Consider the following 22,639-nt stretch of genomic DNA (forward strand, 5'->3'; position numbering starts at 1 on the left):
AGTTAAAGCTTTTTTCTAGATGATATTTTACCTATTTTTTTAGGATAGAAGGCTGTATCTCCATTCCTGGATTGAGAAAAACACTAATGAAATAAGCCTTATGTCCAAAAATCTCTGGCATTGTATTAAAGACAGCATTATGTGCAACTCTTGAAGACAGAAAGCCTTAAGTACAAGTTGTTTTTGTACTTGAAGCATTTTGCTTCAAATTGCTATCGTTACAATAAGAACTGGAACTAAGCTGTAACTCAACTAGTCAATAGAAAGCCATTTATCTACTCTATTTCTCTAAGGTTTTTTACTAGTGGTTTTGATACTGTTAATAACTAAAATCAGGTGTTTCCCTCCAAATACATATGATTGTGGACTATTTAGTATATTAATCTCACTATATGAAGAAGTGAGTGGTATAATGTCACTTCTAGTATAATGTTGTGGTGAAGCAAGTTGTAAGTTTTGAATTTGTTGTCACTCATATTTAGACGGGACAATATACATGTGAAATTTAAGATCCAGTTATCTTCTAAGTTTACTAAAATCTAACATCGCTCAAGATAATCCTGATCATCTGTTGCCACCATCTGCTGTAGCCTCAACATCTACTTTTTGCTCTGCTGCTCCTGATTTTGTTTCTTAGTGCAATAGTAGTAGTGATGATCGTGATAACAGTTATGTTTTAACTGATCTTGCTCCACTTAAACTCTCAACTTTAGATCCTTTAGTTACCGGCATTCAAAATGGCATAGGCATGGGTAGTTATTACCCTAATAATGAGTGTTTCTCAGCAAGCAAAGAAATGGGCATAAACCAACCTAGCACAAGCATTCACTGGAGAATAACATGCAGTAAGTGTAGAGCTAACGAAAAAAGGGACTCTAATAATCAGACAGAAGTCTGTTTTGGGTAAAGAAGAGAAAAATGCACAGAAGGGATAAAAGTATATAAAAAGCATTCTCTATATAATATGTCGACTTTGAACGTAAAAAGAGACTCTAAGAATAAGACTGAAGTCTGTTTTGGATAAAGGGGAGAAAAATGAATAGAAAGGATAAAAGTATATAAAAAACATTCTCTATATACTATGTCGACTTTGAACAAAAAAGGGACTCTTAAGAATCGGACAGAAGTCTGTTTTGGGTAAAGGAGAGAAAAATGCACAGAAGAGATAAAAGTATATAAAAAACATTCTCTATATCCTATGAATGTCCTCTAGTGCACTGAGAATATTTTAGAAACAAGAAAGAAAATATATTCTATGTACTGAAAAAAATTTGATTTACCAAAGAAACATTTTGACTTTGAGAATGTTGTTCCGGAAACAAAACAGTAGTAAAATCAATAAAGCATGATAATCTTGCTTTATCACCACACTTCTTGTGTTTCTATCTTCAAACTGAATAAATTAGGAAATCAGTCCTACCTAAATTATTTGTTGTACAGACTTTGTTATGATGAGATAGAATAATCTCCCTTTTGTATGTATTTCAAATAGTTAGTAGTGTGTTCAAGTATAAGCCTAGTTTATTTTAGAAAGAATTAAAAGGTTACAATCATCTTTATCAACCAAGACAAAGACAAAGCATGCTTTGTTTTGAAAAAAAAATTTATAAAGTGAATTTTTTTAATATTCAATCACAATGTATGTTATTATATTCTTAGTAACATTATTTGAATATATTTGTAATAACCGCTGTGTGTCCTTTTTTGTTAAATCAGTTTAATCTAATAAGTTTGAAAAGTTGATTCTATCCAATAGGTGTTTCTTATTAATAATACAAAATAGGTATTCCAACAAAAACTTGAATGACATTAGTACAGAAATTAAGTGGTACTTTACATACTGTATTTAATACATTATTTGAGATAATGTTAATCATCTGTGTTATAAGTTCATAAAATATAACATGAACTAAAATATATATAAGCTACTATGAGCAAACATGGTATTTAAGGTTTTATTGTCAATTTTTTAAGTACTGTTTGGAAGAAACAAGACCATAAACCACTTTTAAAACGAAAATAACCCTATATTATTTTTTCCTTACATAAACTTGTTTTTAATTTTCCAAAATATTTATTAGAGCCTTTAAATATGTTGTTTGAATAAAAAAGATAGCGGACAATATTACTTTACTACTTTACGTTTTACAATATCTCACTTTCAAGTCAAACAGAGTTAAGACTTTCTTCCTAAGCGGGGAAGTATAGATGGCTGCAGTTGCGAATTCAAACCAATTAGTTTATTCTGAATTTTAATTAATGAACAAAATTGTTTATTTATGCAGGTATGGTACTTGTCGTGTACAAAGGAAAATGAAATAAAATGAACTAGTTATTTAACAATAATTATTCTAAAGCTGTTTTCAGGATCAGTCTGGGTCTCCCACTTCCGACGATTTAAGGAGACAAGACAAAGGATAGGAGAAATTTATGGAATGTGCCAAATGAAGTCACTTACCAAAGTGACTTTCCTTCACGGACACAACCTAAAGCGTCCTTGGACCAGGACGCACGAGACCAGAGAGAGTTCTAGGAGAGGGATCCTGCGCCTACACTGATTGAATAGTCTACGTTCGCAGGAGAAAATTCATTTTACCATGAACAACGAGGCAAATCAAAAGGTAAACAAAGAAGATCGAAAGAGGTATGATAATAAAGGGGAATGGTGAGATATAGTGAATTAGATAGGATGTTTAACAGAAAAGTGAATATGTGCAGAAAGCACAAATACGCAGGTGTAATATAGAGAAAATGTATATCGTGTCAAGAGTTATATGATAATACATCACGAGAGATGCAGCCCCCACTGCCAAGCCGACCAGCACAGGCACACATGAGGTTCAGCCAATAATAAATTTAGAATAGTTTAAGTGCTGATCTCTATATTTGACTCATTCTTAGTGTGTGTAATTAAATAAAAATACTACTAAATGAAATTAAAACTAAACAGTAGTTGAACTTGGTTTCCTTAGACATAGTGGATTAGCTGAAAAAACAAAAAGGAGGGACTCAGCGTAAACATGATTCAACTAATTGCTCCTTGATTACAGTGTGAAGAAACAAGTAGTCTTAATGATTCCGTGCCTATAGCAGTGGAATAACAAAGGAATACACCAGACACTAAATACAATTAATTCATTTCTTAATACAGAAAATCGTCATGGGGACATCGCTCCATTTTTCATAGATGAGAGATACAATTTGATTAGAGGGATATAAATATTGATATAATTCTTTTTCTGAACTAATGAAATAGAATGATATAGCGAACATGGATTGGGAGATAAAACATATTATATTGTACTGTATGTTTACAGACATTCGCTCTTCCAAGAAACAAATACCAAGAGTACAAACATGTACTATATATAAATTCCTGTAAATGGCCCCAATATTATATTGGAAAACAATCACTCTTTTAAGAGTAAGAATGACTATTCATTGGTGTGACATTGTCCACCGAAATGCTGACAGATACTATAATGTACATGCAATTCATTACAACCTAAATAATTTTGAAATCGCTTCAACCTTAAAGGAATTTGTCATTTTGGTAGAATAGGTCATGAGGGGTGTGAAGTGACGGGGTCTTCAAACCCCAACACATGACTGCGAAGCACAATCACAGCCACCTTCTCTCTTCTTTCGTGCTGTACTTCAGTGTGCGTGCAACTGGGAACTGCCTGGTCCACTTCTTGTCTTCTAATAAATTCAGATTAGGCTGAACTGAACTGATGGGCTTCTTTTCTATCATCTATTACGCTCTCACGTCATTTCAGTCTACCCTCAGCTTACGGAAAAATCTTTCCAAAAAGTCTAACTTCTACTACACTTTTCTATAACTGTTTTTTTTCTCTGTCTTTCCAAGGCAAGGTGGAACAGCATATAACAAGGGCTGCGTGGTCAAGGGAAAGCTTGATCTCTAAGATGCAGACTCTGGGTATCTGGCGACACACAGTTTAAACATATCCTTCCCTAAGGAGAGCGGGCCACTGCTTGGGGGAGACCTTTAGATCTCCGCTACTCGTGGAAACACAACGAGTAAACATGAAAAAAAAAAACAACACCAGACCAAACCAGAGAACTCTTAACAGCTCTAAAAAAGTGGATGGAAGTCCACAAAAGACAGAGGGATACCCTACCTATACTGAACAATCACAACAGACAAACGAGATAGAAGACTTCCTGGCATAAGTCCTAGATCCCCGACACATCTGAAGAGGATGCCATACTGGAGGACGACCCCCAAAGGGTAAAGGGAGTACAAGCCGAAAGGCCAGCCTCAGAAATCCGTAAACTGGTTGCTCCTGCAAGAAAACGAATGGCATGGTTTTGAAGACGTGGATATTTCCAAAACGAATCCAAGGCATCTGCCCTTACAGCATATCCCAGAAGAGCATATAAGAGATAAAAGACATAGAGAGGGCAAGCCAAAAAGACCTCACTTTTATGGCTCTAATCCGGAAGCTCAACAGAAGAAGAAAACAAGAAATGAAGAGGGACAACAGGGGTCACGAAGGAGTAATATGCACCTCCCCATAAACTGTCATACAAACAAGCTGCATAGGATATAAGGGTGGGTATACTTCACTCCGATTTTACGGAAACCCTACTCTCAGCTGACCAAATGGAATCTACTCAGAACTTCATCCTGAAGGCGATCATGGAAGAACAGGAAGGTCAAAATTCTCAGTGATCAACAGGAGACACAGGGTCTTGATTTTCACTCGTGAAAACCAAAATACTGCGGAATGGCTGAAAGGCAAAAAATATACCCTAAAGCTTTGGGAGAGAGCCAGTCTGAGGATTGTATCAGAGGGAGAAATTTCTTTACAAGAATCGCGACTGCCTACTTCCCAAATATCATAAACGACTCCACCGAACAGATCATGAAGTTCTAAAAAGCACAAAAAAGCGCTAACGTTTGGAGAATGGAACGTGCTGCGTAGGAGTGATGAGGGTAAGTCAGTGGTGCTTACTCTGGCAATCGACTGTGCCACAGCAAACAAACATGAAAATGAAGGTCCATTTGTCAGCTATAAGTTTGGGAAAATTTAGCTAAGACTGAAGAAGAAACATAAAGGGAACACTGAGAACCCCAAAAGGTGGACGAAACCTCAGGAAAGCTTGAGAACGTTACCAAAGAGCAGACCATCCAGGTGGATGAGACCGCAAAGGTTTGGATGAATCTGTAAATGTTTTTTTTTTTACTTTCTATGGAAAGAGACGATTGCATCCGCACATAGTTCTAAAGGAACCTTTGCACCTACCTTACTTATGTTTGTACCTCTAAGACTTTTAAAGAAGCCAATCAAATTTGAGGGCTCCTATTCTCTGGTGTTCTTGGAGCTGTGAAGATACACCCCTAGAACTTTGTTCCTACTTTTTGATATGGCAAGAAAAGTTTAGCCATACTTGTTCCGCTGATTCATCTGTTTCTCTGGATAGTCTACATTCATCAGTCTTACTAAGACCCACCTTCAGTAAATACCTTATCACACAGGGCTACTTCTAAAGTCAGTGCAGTCCGAAACGAAACACCAACTTGGCCCTTTTCCTGAAGAAGGGGCCCACCTTGCAAAAAGAGAGGTAGTTTTTGCCTAAACATGTTTCCCTAACCCTTCAATACATTGCAGAAAATTTGGAGGAAATAAAATCCTATCAGAAACAAGTATGTGAATTATAAAGGTCGACTCAATTGGTAGAGAAATCCATCGTAAATGCCTATGAGAAAAATTGCTCCCTCAGACACAAAAAGCTAAAGAAAGATATGCCTTGTTAGGCTAGGGGACTAAAAACACTTAAAACCCAACCGTGACAACTTGAAATGCCCTAAACGAATAGAAGAAAGAAATTAGAACAAAACACAAGAAGAACCTGAAAAACTTTTGTAAAAACATAAACAGGTAAACAGACGCTGTCAGGTTTCTTAAAACTCTCCAAATTGATCACTCTAACCCTCTAGGATCCTTAGGCTAATAGTAGCCTTACGATGAACAAGAAGGCGACTCTAGAACTGTTGGTGAACACGCATTTTCCGGGTGATCTCTCAACTTGAAATGTGGATTTTTTCTATGACGGTGGAGAGATCTGATCAAGAGGTTGCAAAATCCAGACAACGGTCAAAAAAAATCTGAAATGATTAAATGGGCAATAAGATCCTTTAATCCATTTAAATCCCCTAGGACGGATAGATTTTTCCCGGCCCTTTTCCAAGAGGGGTTGGACATTCTACTAAACACATTGGTCATCCTGTTTATAAGCATTTATACCCTAGGGTTAATTCCAAAGAACTGGAGAACTGAAACCCAAAATAATTTATTGGGTCTACGAAGCCATAATAGAACGAATGGTCCACATATGCTGCTCTAGTGTGGTGGCCGAAAAATTAACATAAAACATTTGCCAAGAAGCTACAGTCTTCAAAGGTTAGCTCGCGTAAGCATCACAGGGGCTCTCGTCTAACTCTGGCACCCGAAGCGGTTCTTGGATACACTTATTTGGGACAGGAAGTGGTGAAGACAGCTGCATTGAGTGCAATGAAGTTTTTAGTTACAAAGGTGATCAGGTCTACCTCCTCAGAAGGGCACATGAAAATAACTCAAGGATTTCCTGAGGCTGAAATGATAACCTACGTATCAGAAAGTATGGTTAGTTGAGAAATACTCTTTTGAAAACCCATATATTGACAATAGGGGAAAATTGAGTAAAAAGGAGGTCTACCCTACTAAAGAAGTCCAGAAGTTTTACACAGATGCACCACGCCTTGACTCTATGGCAGGATTTTCGTATATACGGACCAGGGGTTAACTTGGCTGTGACCCTGGGAAAACATACTACGATCTACCAAGCGGAAGTAATGACAACAGAATCATGCACCAGAAGACTCATACAAATGAGGCCAAAAGGAGCAGAATACTAGTCTTTTAGAATACTAATCTCTTTGTTAGCCAGGCTGCACTAAAGATACTTAACGCCCGCTCGTTTCATTCGAAATCAGTATTGGAATGAAAGAATGTTCTAGTGGAATTGGCAAATAAGAACAGAGTTACACTCGGTTGGGCGCCGGGCCATGGCAATTCATGGACACGAAAAAGCAGACACCCTTGCCAAGATAGATTCCCTTATGGTAAGGCCTGAGCCAGGCTGTGGATGGCTTTCTCCTACATCAAAACTCTTTTAAAAGATTGGAAAAAGAGGATTAGATCCTTAAACTGAAGTAGGGCCTCAGGACTATATTAAATGATTATCTATCCTTACGCTAAAGGGTGGGCAGCAATCCTAGACCAAAGTAAGGAGGATGTGAGATTGGTATTAGGGATGTTGGCAGGATACGGCCCCCTTAGAAAACATCTAATGAAGGTAGGTCTTAGACTGATTATAATGCAGACTCTGTGGAGAATCACAGGAATTAGCAGCTCTTTTACTCTACGAATCGTTGTCTCAACGACCCTATTTTTATATTTGCAATATTAGTGTTGGGTCTTTTACACTACTAATCGTTGACTCAACGACCCTTTCTGAAAAAATAACAAATAACAGGGGGTCTTTTACTCTACGAAGCGTTGTGACAACGACCCGATTTACTAAGAAAACTAAAAGTTCAATCCAATGGTTCTTTGTCACAACGACCCATATACCGAATATAAGAATAGAAATACAAGTGGGTTCGTTGACACAACGACCCTTTTTCCATATTTTTTATCTAATTCATTAAATTGGGCCGTTTACACTACGGATCTTTGTATCAACGGCCCAAATATAAATTAAAAGTTGAAAAGTAGAAAAAGGTTCGTAGAATCAACAACCTAGTTTCAGAATAAGTTGAAATATATGTATTAAGGGGTCGTTGACTCAAAGACCCTATAATGCATCTAACCTCAAATAAGACATTCTAGGGCGTTTACTCAACTGATCGTTGTCTCAACGCCCCTCCGTCCCAAACAAGCGCTCTCAAACGAAACAGGGTCAATCAGTCAACTCCTAGCCCGGTAGGCATGAAGGCGCTGCGTCTGAGCCGAGTTTAGTCCTAACATCTGATATAAAGGTTAATACTTTGTATAAGTATTATATGTAAATATTTTGTTTATTATACGTGTATATTATTGAAATAGATTTAAAGTCTGGTAACAGTTGTATTTATAAAATATAAGAAATATTTTTAAGACATGCATTTCTTGTTATGATTCCCATTTCTTGTTTATGTATTCAAAATATATTTCACTCATGTACATAAACTGAAATAATGTAACTGTCATTCATATTTCTACTTCTGTCGGAAACAGGTTGAGGTTTCTAATTATTATTAAATGGTTAATCAAACAGTACCCAACGTTCAAATTAAAGTTAAAATGAAAACGTTGCAAACAAATGAAAACACTAAAAACACTAATACTAGATTTTGACAACTACAACTCCAAACATGCACTATGAGGAATTCTATTGACAGTGCCGCAGCCACTCATCTGAGAAGGACGAAAGATTTAATTTCTGTATGACCGCACAATATATCGAAAACGAATTGATTTATATATGGTAATTGATTTATAGCGATCACTTTTAAATTGCTATTGCGGTTAACCGTACAGTGACGGGAAAATCGCAGAAGAAATAAATTTGTAAGCAAACTGTGTACAGTCATATGACATTTTTAGATGTGGCATGGTAACACAAGTACCCTATCCATCCGCAAGATATTTCTAAAAATGTCTTTTTTTGTATGCTTTAAATGTTATATGAATCTTTATTTATACATAGACAAGAAGGAGCTCCATTTTGGCGCATGTATACTCATGCTTTTCGGCTGAGCGTAATATATTAGGTATATTGTAACATATACGTACTTGAATTCTGTGCGCTCCACTACCCGTGTGTTATTTTTATTATATCTGATTGAGTTCATTTATAAGTCTAGGTGAGTTAGTGTAGTCGACACTATATACATCATCTGATATCAAACCTTTCTTACCACTCAGTAACTAATCCCATCGTGTAACTGTAGAATATTTAGCGTATCAACTATACCATGTAATCGATTTGTTAATTACATGTATAAGTTGTTAAAAGAGGTTTGTTTGCATTGGATAGTTTTAACAGTTTAAATTAATCTATGGTCAAATATCAATGGAATGAAACTTAAATATTCTAACTACAACTACAGAAACAACAGTGAGGTAGTCTCAGGTAAAGGCTCGGGTGAGGTGGTTCCTTCCTCAAAATGGTGTCGTTAGCAGAAAATGCAATAGTTTTATTGCAACCGGTCTCGAGTTTGCGTGTCCCTTCTGAATGGGTCTAATGAAATTACGTGGAAGGGGTTATAAAACTATTCTCAGAAATTCCGTGAGGGGTATTGGGTAAAGAGATAAGTCTACATAATAGCCTTTCTTCCATATTATAACATCTGCTCCTACCTACCAGGTGTCAGCAATAAGATAAATTTCTCAAGCCTCAACCACATCTGACACTGAAAAATTAGCAGAAATTAGGGAACCCCTAATATCCTATATCACACGACATTTAAATACAATACAACCATGCGATATAATAACTCTAAATAAGATTCAGTGATTACAAAAAACCCTCAACAATAGTTAAAAACTTTACAATAGTAAAAAAATTGATGACACATTTGAAAATAAATTGTTGCAGATAAAAACAGAAATAAACTGAATGCAAAATAATGAATGAAATTTAAAATAATTTGTTTTTTTTTTAAATATATATGAGGTTAGAAAAAATATATTGTTAATTAGCCTACAAATTTTACTTACTATTTTCATGGATATAAGAGGCAACGTCATTTAAAGATGCAGCGAACACAATCCGACGTAAGACCATCGAGGTATATAAATTACAGGCTCGTGCCGACCATCAATGACACTACTGAATTTGTGACATCTCATGAAATCGAGCGGCAGATTAGCGAAATAAAAATGGGCCTCGCTTTAAACGACGAAGGGGCTTCAGAACCAGGAAGTGGAGACACGCGTTGCAACGTGTGTCTTACGATGAATGGATGGCCACACCTTGTGGACACATTGTAGTGTGCAGGCTGTGCGCCGTCTCTATGACCGAGTATGAAATATTTCATCAGGTCACAAATGGCGATGGAACTATTTACAACACATATACGCCTGCCACTAACATGTCCTATTTGTAGAGCAATTGTTGGTGCTTTTGTAAAACCATTTTAATCATATCTTTACCGTTTTAAAACAGTGTAACTGTAAAATATATTGTTCTATTAAAAGTGTCTAAAAGAATGGTTTGTTTCTTTGCACAACTAGTTCGTAGTTACCCGTATTACGAGTATGTATATCTTATATATATTGCAGCGTTTTATATATTTTGGGCTATCTAATCCTATAATGTGTATATCTATTATCTATATATATAAAAAATGAAACTGTTCGTGTGTAACAGCATCACTCACAAACGGCTGGACGGATTCGCCTAATTTTTTTTTAAAATTTGTTCGTCTTGATCTGTAGAAGGTTATAGGATACTTTTTTATCCCTTTCCCGATTCAGGATTCCGCCCCACTGGTTACAGAAATACCCGTAAGAAATGCATTGCAGCAAACATATGTTATTAAGTGAAAGAGTCTTTTCAAATTTTTAATCAGCTGTTCTTTGTAAACATATATAATGCGACAAAAAATATATTTATATATAAATTTCTTTACACTTATAGTTTTAAAGCATAGAGTAAGCTTAAGAGAAACGACAAATTTTGTTTAAACTGTTTCTGCAATCATAATATATAAAAATGAATGTTTGTGTGTTTGTCCTTTATAGACTCAGAAACTATTGGACCGATCACTATGAAAATTTGTATTTTTCTATGTAGAAGGTTTATACGCAATGCCCATTGATGTAACTAACCACCAGGCTGTACTGCAAGATATAAAAGTTATCAAAGCGCCTGCACATTATAAACTGCAATTACAACACAGTAGTTACGTATATTAAAATATCCAAACACTATTTGAAGGCAAAGAAATATACGGGCAAAGCTTAAGAGACGCGTGCGAAGCCGCGGGAAACAGCTAGTATATAATATAATGTCAGTTTGTTCTCAAGATGTCCTGTGAACAGAAATAAATTATATCTTTCCAGCCCTCATAGGCTTTACTGCGTTCGGCCAATAGAAACCTTTATACTTTAATTGCTTATTTATGAAACAGGTGTAAGCATTATTAAAGATTTTGAAGACTATTTTATTTCATCTATAGGCTACTAATAGATCCAACTCTAAATAACGAAACATTATCCGAAAACACATAAATACTTTTCCAACTTTTTTCCAAACTGCAGACACAAGCATTTTCACAAACTAGCTATTAGCATGAGCTTTTTTATAAACAAACACATGTTATTTTCGATTAAATATTAAAATACAAATAATTTATATATATACTATCTGACATAATTAGTTTATATAGTTATTAACAGTAAACCTTTTAAGAAAGGAAAAGTTATTTGTTAAAACGCCTTTAACATTGCAACATTAAAACAAAAATATTTGAAATGTTAATCTATTTAATCAACTTTTTTACTATTGTCGAGGGAACTGCAGAGGGTAAGTTAACTGTTAAAGGTAATAATTTTAAATTTTATGTTATTGGGGGATATTTTTGTTTTCTAGCCATTTTCCAAGTTCTTTTCTTTACATAATACTATAGGTTTAGTTATATTTAAAACATTTTCATAAAATATGCAAAAGATGCTGTATATATGTAGTGTTTTTCAATTCGTAAAAAATAAAATAATTAAAGTAAAAAACATAAAATTATAAATTTTAAACATACAAATTTTAACATTTTGGTGATTGTGTATGGAACTGACGAGTGTATCAAGGGAAGTAACATAATCTAATTTAAAGAGAATGTAATTAGAAAAATATTGATTGAAAATCGTACTTCTAAAATTAATATTAAAGTCGGGAAGCTGGTCGAATACGGGTATGGGCGAGATATAGCCAGACATTTGTCTACTTCGTAGTTGATGAGAGAGAAATTCGCTTTATTTGTATTACTAAATGCATTGACTGAAATAACCTACTGATTAAATTATATACACCCAAACGTGTTTTTACTGCTCAATTACTAAAATAACCGCATATGTATGTAACGGTTAAAAAGGCTCAATACTTATTACTGCATTTTTCAATAATTTAAGTGATACAATTGTATCAATACTCAATGTTAATTGTTGTTGTCAATTAATATATTTTATTTGTTATTTATGCTAGTTATCTTTTAACAATTTCACTTTTAGTGGCTGTTATTAAAATATGAGTACAATTGGTTGCATGTAACAATAGCTACCCTCACTGATACCCTTAGATTCACACTCAATTTTGCTCGCATGACAGATGCGTTACGGAAACATCCTTTTTAATGGCAAAGCAGGCATTTCCGACATAAATGGTGGTTATGGAAGAAAATTCCACGTATAAATCTATTTTCCACTAATTACATATGACAGTAAAGATGTTTTAGAATTCTGAAGTCGGAAGTGAAACATTTCTATTTGCACTATTTAAATAACTGAAATTTTGCTTGCTTGAACAGTTTCAAAGATTCCAATATTAATGAATTGTTAATAAATAATTTTAGATCAATTGGTTGAATATTAAGGTCTAAGTCCATAGCCCTTTTGCAGTGGACTCTTGTAGTATAGAGACCTTAGAGAGCTGGAACGTTAATATATAACATGTCGTAATTCTTTAATGATTTGTTCCTTTAGACTAAGTATATGGTTAGATCTCTGGTGATTTGAAAATAATAAATAGTATTTAGTATTTATATCTTTTAATTTAACTATAAACTGACAAATCAAATAACAAACCCCAAGGATTAGATCGAATCATAATTTTAAGAGCTAATGCTAGAATCACAAACTAGCAAAGAAGAATCACAAAATGCTAGAAGGGGCATTTTAAAATTATAATAACATTTTGTACCACATGATTTCTATATGGTGGTTTGAAACGGAAAAAGAAGTTTTATGATGTAACTTTTAACATATTTTTAGCTTCCATAATTTATTTTTAGTTATTATTAGTCACATTCTAATACATTTAGCATATAACTTTATAGGGATTATTTTCAATTCTCCTTTTTAAAAGATGTATTGACGACACGTTTTGTCGGCATAGTCGAAATGTAATTCTCCTCATTTAATTAATTTTCTACAATGAAGAATGGTTAAATGATGGTAGCCACTTAACCTATTCTTACAGTTAAGTTTCTCCTTAGACTACTAGATACGATTATATCTTAATATATTAAATCTTAATCCTCTAAAGAAACTCTCCATGACTTCTTTTTCACCTCAAACATTATTAATAAGCATAAATGTTTATGAACATGTATATATTAATATTCCGTGCAGGTATTAGAAGCATTTATTAAACTTCAAGTATCACCTTTATTCAATCCACAAATTAAATTATTTATAAATTAAGAGATATAGATAGAGTCAATAACATATTGAAATTAGAAGAGGAGTGAACGAAAAATAAAAGTACAATTTTGCTGTGAACAGCACTAAAATTCTATTAATTTGTTTAAATATTACAAATAAACTAATTTTATAAAATTATATATTTATTTGGCATGAATTGTATCGTTTATATAGAGAATCAAACTAATTCGTAAAAATGTAAGTTTTAAATAATGAACATTTACGTTTTAATAATTCATTGTATATGAGCTAAATTACTGATTACTTTCAAAATTGTATGTAACTTTTATCTACTATTATTAATTTTATCTATATTCTTGATATTTAGAATTGCTATTTATCGTTACAATTTCCATTTTTAATATTTTATTTGTATTCCATTTTTATCACTCTTACTTGGTAATGTCTTATCATTATTGCTTATAAAGTATATCTGTATCCGATAAAAGGGGTTTATATTAATATAGTTTTAAATTAATACAAAACAAATTATTACATTTGTAAATTTATAGTGGCAAGAGAATAATTTACGCTACATCAATACGAGCGCAACATTCAGCGCCGTACGACTGGTGCGTGGCAACATCTCGCCACATTGTCCGGCTGCACGCAGTTGACACAAAGACCCTAGTAGACTAAAAGAACCACTAAACAGTTTAAAGTAGGTCGTTGTCTCAACGACCCTCTTACTATATTTTATCCATTGAGTTGAAAAATGGGTTGTTGTCGCTACGACCCTTCTTCACATTGCTTATACATTTCTCCATTTTGGTCCGTTGACACAAAGAATGGTTGAGTAAAAGACCTGGTTCTCTCAATATAAGCATTTAATATAATTTAGGGTCGTTGAGACAACGACCCATCTTTTGAAATATTCAACTAAACATGCAAAAAGTGGCGTTGTTGCTACGAACCCAGTTGAGTAATTGACCCTTTTCATTCATTTTACTGGGTCGTTGTCACAACGAACCTATGTAGAAAATCTTAAATATCAAAATGGGGTCGTTGTCTCAACGACCTGTAGACTAAATGACCCTGTCTTATTTGTTATTTTCTCAGAAAGGGTCGTTGAGTCAACGATTAGTAGTGTAAAAGACCCGTCACCGGGAACACATATGGCTAAACTCTCCTGCCATATCTAAAAGTAGAAAAAAACTAGGACGCGTATCTTTCCAGCCCCAAGGACATCAGAGAACAGGAGCCCTAACATTTTATCGTCTTCGTTGAATTCTCAGATTCTGAGAGCACAAACATAAGTAAGGGCAACGCAAAGGTCTTTTTATGACTGCGTCTGGAGGCGATCGTCTCTTTCCTTCGAGAATAAAAAGGGTATTTACATTCATCTGAACCATTTGCAGTTTTGTCCACTTTTTGAACAATGAAAATGTGTATCTCATGTATGAGATATGACTACTTCAAAGAGTTCTGTTTGAAAATTATAGAACTCTATAGTATTGAATCATAAATTCTTACACTACGAAGTCTGTGGAACTTGAATTTGGGGTTCCTCTACATTTTAAATTCAAGTGCCAGAATTCGCTAATTGTCCGTTTATATCTGTATTGATAGCATTTCAAGTTATTGAGGTGACGGGTCTTTTACACTACTAATCGTTTGACTCAACGACCCTTTCTGAGAAAATAACAAATAAGACAGGGTCATTTAGTCTACCAGGGTCGTTGAGACAACGACCCCATTTTGATATTTAAGATTTTCTACATAGGTTCGTTGTGACAACGACCCAGTAAAATGAATGAAAAGGGTCAATTACTCAACTGGGTTCGTAGCAACAACGCCACTTTTTGCCAGTTAGTTTAATATTTCAAAAGATGGGTCGTTGTCTCAACGACCCTAAATTATATTAAATGCTTATATTGAAAGAACCAGGTCTTTTACTCAACCATTCTTTGTGTCAACGGACCAAAATGGAGAAATGTATAAGCAATGTGAAGAAGGGTCGTAGCGACAACAACCCATTTTTAACTCAATGGATAAAATATAGTAAGAGGGTCGTTGAGACAACGACCTACTTTTAACTGTTCAGAGGTTCTTTTAGTCTACTAGGGTCTTTTGTGTCAACTGCGTGCAGCGGACATTGTGGCGAGATGTTACTGCGCACCAGTCGTACGGCGCTGAATGTTTGCGCTCGTATTGATGTAGCGTACATTATTCTCTTGCCACTATAAATTTACAAATGTAATAATTTGTTTTGTATTCATTTAAAATTATATTAATAATAAACCCCTTTTACCGGATACAGATATACTTTATAAGCAGTAATGATAAGACATTACCAAGTAAGAGTGATAAAAATGGAATGCAAATAAATATTAAAAATGGAAATTGTAACGATAAATAGCAATTCTAAATATCAAGAATATAGATCAAATTAATAATAGTAGATAAAAAACCTGGAATAACAAAAACCTTGTTTCTTTTATTTATGGTTGGTAGTTGTTAAAATAGCCATATATATATATATATATATATATATATATATATATATATATATATATATATATAAACAAATAAATATATATACACACACATATATATATATATGTATATATATATATATATTACATACATTTTTGGTCTGTAGTGGTTATGGATTCTGGGGGTTGTGATCGTGAAAATCCTAAATATCTCCCGGAGAATTCCAGCATAAGGTAAATTGCAACTGTTTATTATTACATGCACCTAAAAGTTTCCTTACCACCATTTTGTATTCTATTATTTTGTATCAAATGTTTGGTCAAAATTTCAAACATTTTGTATCTGGTTTGAAAATTTTTAAATTTTGAAATAAAGTTTACTGTGCTGTTGGTAGAACACTTTTGCAAAAAAGAGTTACGGGACAATGTTTATATGCGGCTTGATAAAAATACAAATTACAATTTATATGGAGATAAGAACTTCCCAAAATAAAAGCATTGCCTTATTATTTACAAAGATAATTATATTAATCTTTTAAATGTACATAAGTTTTCGAGTTTTATATAACTTCGTTACAAAAATACTTTCTGAATGGCAGTTGAATTGAAATATGGCGATATTCAGAGATACACTGACATTGCGAGTGACATTGGGAGTACTCAAAATAATTTAGTATATTGAAGGTAAAGGTTAGCAACTTGTAAAGGCGTGCCTTTGATCCGATTGTTTGCTTTATATGAGGAAATATTAATAAACTATCAGAAACACTCTACAACTAATGATTATAATGCTCGGTGGCTCACACTGGATTTAAAATTGTAACATAAAAATCTAAAAATACAGACTGAAGGTCGTTCGGACTAGCGTGCGTTCGGATTACTGTGGACACGGATTCAAAGTGGACAGTTATTGAACGTTTAAAATGTTGATTGTGGGTGACACCATAGTGTGTACTGGCTAGCGATAGTACTAAAGATTATTTAGCAAGCAATTGGTATAAAAGGTGCTAAAATTAACAGGATAGTCAACTTCTTAATTTTTTATTGTTGACATCAGTAACTATGGTTATGGAAAGTGAAACGTAATTTCATTCAAAATTTAAAGTCAGACCAAGCTACTGTAAAATTTTCAAAACTGCACTTCAATAATCATCATTTTAAATAAAAACAGTGGATCAATGTATTATCAAGTAAAAATTTCATGCCTACAACTTTAAATCTTGTTTAAACAAGAATGTCATTCTCAATAGTCATAATCTTCAGTAGGAAACAAAACTATGATTAAATCCGTACCGGCTGCCACAATGCCTTCCAAGGACCAAGTCATCAGTGGGAACAGAAGTTTTGAAGGATAAAATTCTCCGAATCCTTGTCGGTGACCAGGATATCTTCCTAAGTACCTGAAACCGTAAGTTTAAATAAACGTTTTTCTGAAAACTAATAGTTGAATATTTTGCTAGCTGTCTGGATTTCATTACAAGAAACCTAAACTCAAAAGTATGAAAATTTTAGTGGAAGAAAATAGTTGTGATGGATTGTCACAGCAAAATTCCTTGTCGACGGTCTAGATCTCAAGCCTGGACCTGAAAATTCTCCGAGGCGGAACAACCCTGATGGACTGCTACAGCAAAATTCCTTGTCGACAGTCTAGATGTCAAGTCTGGACTTGAAATTCTCCGAGGCGGAACAACTCTGATGGACTGCCACAGCAAAATTCCTTGTCGACAGTCTAGATGTCAAGTCTGGACCTGAAAATTCTCGAGGCGGAACAACTCTGATGGACTGCCACAGCAAAATTCCTTGTCGGCGGTCTAGATGTCAAGCCTGGACCTGAAATTCTCCGGGGCGGAACAACTCTGATGGACTGCCACAGCAAAAATTCCTTTGCCGACGGTCTAGATGTCAAGCCTGGACCTGAAATTCTCCGAGGCGGAACAACGCCTGATGGACTGACTACAGCAAAATTCCTTGTCGACAGTCTAGATGTCAAGTCTCGGGACTTGAAATTCTCCGAGGCGGAACAACTCTGATGGACTGCCACAGCAAAATTCCTTGCCGACGGTCTAGATGTCAAGCCTGGACCTGAAAATTCTCCGAGGCGGAACAACTCTGATGGACTGCCACAGCAAAATTCCTTGTCGGCGGTCTAGATGTCAAGCCTGGACCTGAAATTCTCCGGGGCGGAACAACTCTGATGGACTGCCACAGCAAAATTCCTTGTCGGCGGTCTAGATTTCAAGCCTGGACCTGAAAATTCTCCGAGGCGGAACAACTCTGAATGGACTGCCACAGCAAAATTCCTTGTCGGCGGTCTAGATGTCAAGCCTGGGACCTGAAATTCTCCGAGGCGGAACAACTCTGAAGGACTGCCACAGCAAAATTCCTTGTCGGCGGTCTAGATGTCAAGCCTGGACCTGAAATTCTCCGAGGCGGAACAACTCTGATGGACTGCCACAGCAAAATTCCTTGTCGGCGGTCTAGATTTCAAGCCTGGACCTGAAAATTCTCCGAGGCGGAACCACTCTGATGGACTGCCACTGCAAAATTCCTTGTCGACCACAATTTCTTATTCAAGCCTGGACCTGAAAGATCTCAGTGGAAGAAATCAAAATTTTACGGATTGCAACAACACAGTTCCCTGTCAACGGTCGAGATGGCAAGCCTGACCTGAAATTACTCCGAGTTGAAGAAAATAATTCTTATAAATAGAAATACCTTGTCGGCGGTCCTAGATTCAAGCCTTCTAAAATTGGCTTGAATGCCATCTGTAGGATTTCCACTGACAAAATTCCTTCTCTTGAATTTATCAAAGATCTAGATGATCCCTGACACTTACAGTAGTTACAAATTCTATAACAGCTTAGTAGTCTCAGGTACTGTCTGTACTTGGGGGGGTGGCGGGAGGGTCAATTGTGAAATAAAGTTGTAAATGAATATGAAAATATTTCTTTTTTATTTCAATGAACGATAAAAATCCTTAAGTAATAGTTTAAAAAGCTTAACACACTATTGTTGAATGAGCTGGTTTTTAATGTTCAATAAAACTTACAAAACATTTCTTATTCTGGCTGCATTTCACAAAGCTTAAAATAGGCTGCATCTTATAATTTTGTCTTTTAGGAGACTTAAAAAACTCTATTGCACTTAAAGAAATACTGTAAAATATATAATCTCCTTTTCACCTATAACAAAATTATGCAGTGTTCAATAATATTTATCGTCACTGTGTTAAATAGAAGAAAATAAAAGAACCATTTTTCACTTTTATATTTCAGGGGATTTAATACCGTCTTCAGGAAGTTTTAAATTAAGTTAATACAAATCTATAAAACGTAAACAAGAATCATGAAGATGATAAATTTAAACACAGTGCATAACATTTGATAAAGTCCAGCTGACGTAAAATTTTTTCTTATTTAATCTTGTTCGAACAGTTGATTTTTTAGAAAGGATGGAATAAAACTTTTAATTTTTTGACAAATTTTTAATCTTTAACAATAATTTAAATTTATGTCTTTAAAAAATTTGTATTAAATTTAGACCAAATGGGTTTTTTTTGTCTTCAACATGATTTAATGAGTTTGCTCTACGTGCTTTAGTTTTAATCTGTTGTAATTTTCATCAGGGAATGGTGGTAGTTGGTGTATTCCTTTAATGTAAAACACTCTTGTTTATGTTCTAGACCATGTCTTGCTAATGGTTTTTCTTTATTTTTTATGGAATATATCAAACCTATGCCCTGTCATACGGATTCATAAATGGTTTAGATGTTTGGCCAATGTATGTATGGAGCATTACTTGCAATTTATTTGGTATATTAGATTTTTAGAATTAACAGTCATTGTTGTCAATTATAGGATGGCTTTATATGAAAAATATATATCAAAGGGAGATGTTGCGGCAAGCCAATCAACCTTTTCACCAAAACTACTTCCTTTTAATATTAGTATTTTTAAATAATTTGTTTAAACTATTTTTGCTACTAGGCAACTTATTTATAGAAAGGTGTGTCTCTGATGTTAAATTTCCAAATATACATGTACGTATATTTTATATACGTAAACTCGAGACCGGTTGCAATAAAAAACTATTGCATTTTTCTGCTAACGACACCATTTTGAGGAAGGAACCCACCTCACCCGAGCCTTTACCTGAGACTACCTCACTGTTGTTTCTGTAGTTGTAGTTAGAATATTTAAGTTTCATTCCATTGATATTTGACCATAGATTAATTTAAACTGTTAAAACTATCCAATGCAAACAAACCTCTTTTAACAACTTATACATGTAATTAACAAATCGATTACATGGTATAGTTGATACGCTAAATATTCTACAGTTACACGATGGGATTAGCTACTGAGTGGTAAGAAAGTTTTGATATCAGATGATGTATATAGTGTCGACTACAGTAACTCACCTAGACTTATAAATGAACTCAATCAGATATAATACAAATAACATAGGGTAGTGGAGCGCACAGAATTCAAGTACGTATATGTTACAATATACCTAATATATTACGCTCAGCCGAAAAAAATGAGTATACATTGCGCCAAAATGGAGCTCCTTCTTGTCTATGTATAAATAAAGATTCATATAAAATTTAAAGCACACAAAAAAGACATTTTTAGAAATATCTTGCGGGATGGATAGGGTACTTGTGTTACCATGCCACATCTAAAAATGTCATATGACTGTACACAGTTTGCTTACAAATTTATTTCTTCTGCGATTTTCCCCGTCACTGTACGTTAACCGCAATAGCAATTTAAAAGTGATCGCTATAAATCAGTAACCATATATAAGTCAATTCGTTTTCGATATATTGTGCGGTCATACAGACATAACAGAAATTAAATCTTTCGTCCTTCTCAGATGAGTGGCTTCGGCACTGTCAATCGAATTCCTCATAGTGCATGTTTGGAGTTGTAGTTGTCAAAATTTAGTATTAGTGTTTTCATTTGTTTGCAATGTTTTCATTTTAACTTTAATTTGAACGTTGGGTACTGTTTGATTAACCATTTAATAATAATTAGAAACCTCATACCTGTTTCCGACAGAAGTAGAAATATGAATGACAGTTACATTATTTCAGTTTATGTACATGAGTGAAATATATTTTAATACATAAACAAGAAATGGGAATCATAACTAGAAATGTATGTCTTAAAAATATTTCTTATATTTTATAAATACAACTGTTACCAGACTTTAAAATCTAGTTCAATAATATATACGTATAATAAACAAAATATTTAGATATAATACTTATACAAAGTATTTACCCTTATATCAGATGGTTAGGACTAAACTCGGCACAGACGCAGCGCCTTCATGCCTACCGGGGCTAGGAGTTGACTGATTGACCCTGTTTCGTTTGAAAGTGCTTGTTTGGGACGGAGGGGCGTTGAGACAACGATCAGTTGAGTAAACGCCCTAGAATGTCTTATTTGAGGTTAGATGCATTATAGGGTCTTTGAGTCAACGACCCCTTAATACATATATTTCAACTTATTCTGAAACTAGGTTGTTGATTCTACGAACCTTTTTCTACTTTTCAACTTTTAATTTATATTTGGGCCGTTGATACAAAGATCCGTAGTGTAAACGGCCCAATTTAATGAATTAGATAAAAAATATAGAAAAAAAAGGGTCGTTGTGTCAACGAACCCACTTGTAGTTCTATTCTTATATTCGGTATATGGGTCGTTGTGACAAAGAACCATTGGATTGAACTTTTAGTTTTCTTAGTAAATCGGGTCGTTGTCACAACGCTTCGTAGAGTAAAAGACCCTCTGTTATTTGTTATTTTTTCAGAAAGGGTCGTTGAGTCAACGATTAGTAGTGTAAAAGACCCAACACTGATATTGCAAATATAAAAATAGGGTCGTTGAGACAACGATTCGTAGAGTAAAAGAGCTGCCCCCGTTATTGAAAGTAGTTTAAATCGCTGAAGGACGCAATCCAGGACATTTCAGAAAAGTTCACCGTCGTCGTTGAGTTCAACACCAGAGTGGTAGAGTAAGGAATTCCACTTACAGACACTAGGGGAAGTTTGCTGTTGGAAATGGCGCTCCGGTTAAGGCTCACTGGCCAACGATGGAAACATTCCAACCTTTCGAAAGCCGGATTTTAGGAAATCTATCCCTGATATCACCATAGTTTCGGAAGACTTGTCACAAGAATTACCGAATGGGTGGGATGTATTACACAGGTAGTAATGATGAGTACATTTCCATCTGGAAAAAAAAACTGAGAGTAAATAGCAAACTCACATTGGTTTGTAATGTGGCGAAACTAAATCTGGTAAGATTCGAAAAGCTACAAAAGTGTAATACAGATTTTTTTAAATTAAATCATGAAATTATTTATGTTAAGTGATAATTTTTGAATGAAATGTAATGTTTATAGGAAACGTCGATTATAATATATAAACGGAAAGACATGCATCATCATAGAACTCAGTGATCCCTTTGTACTCATAGAAATTAAGCATGAGATGAACAATTTCCAGTCATCGAATGAGAGGCTTCACTAATGCCCAGTCAATAAATGATTTATGTAATGGAAAACGAGAAGGCTCCAGAGCCTGACACTATTTCAACAGAGATTATGGTGATTACACGAAGCCGTCTCTTTCTAGTCATGTAAAACACGTATCTGGAGGCTAGCGGGTTTGCTTTACTTTGTAAAAAGCTTATATTGTTGCTGCTATATAAAGGGAGGGACCCT

General features: G+C 34.6%; 1 protein-coding gene across 3 annotated transcripts in view; it reads right to left on the reverse strand.

The window, feature by feature from the left end:
• LOC124366103 overlaps positions 1-22,639 on the reverse strand; it is a 42,261-nt gene that overhangs the window by 14,682 nt on the left and 4,940 nt on the right. The window contains exon 1 of one of the 3 annotated variants that reach the window (XM_046822381.1): positions 9,771-10,358. The exons of the other annotated variants lie outside the window; for them this stretch is intronic. The gene's annotated coding sequence lies outside the window, so the exon portion shown is untranslated. Of the gene's footprint in view, positions 1-9,770; positions 10,359-22,639 lie in introns of those variants that run through there. 3 annotated transcript variants of the gene reach the window in all.

Source organism: Homalodisca vitripennis, chromosome 1 (genome assembly GCF_021130785.1).
Source record: "Homalodisca vitripennis isolate AUS2020 chromosome 1, UT_GWSS_2.1, whole genome shotgun sequence".
Lineage (NCBI taxonomy): Eukaryota > Metazoa > Arthropoda > Insecta > Hemiptera > Cicadellidae > Homalodisca > Homalodisca vitripennis.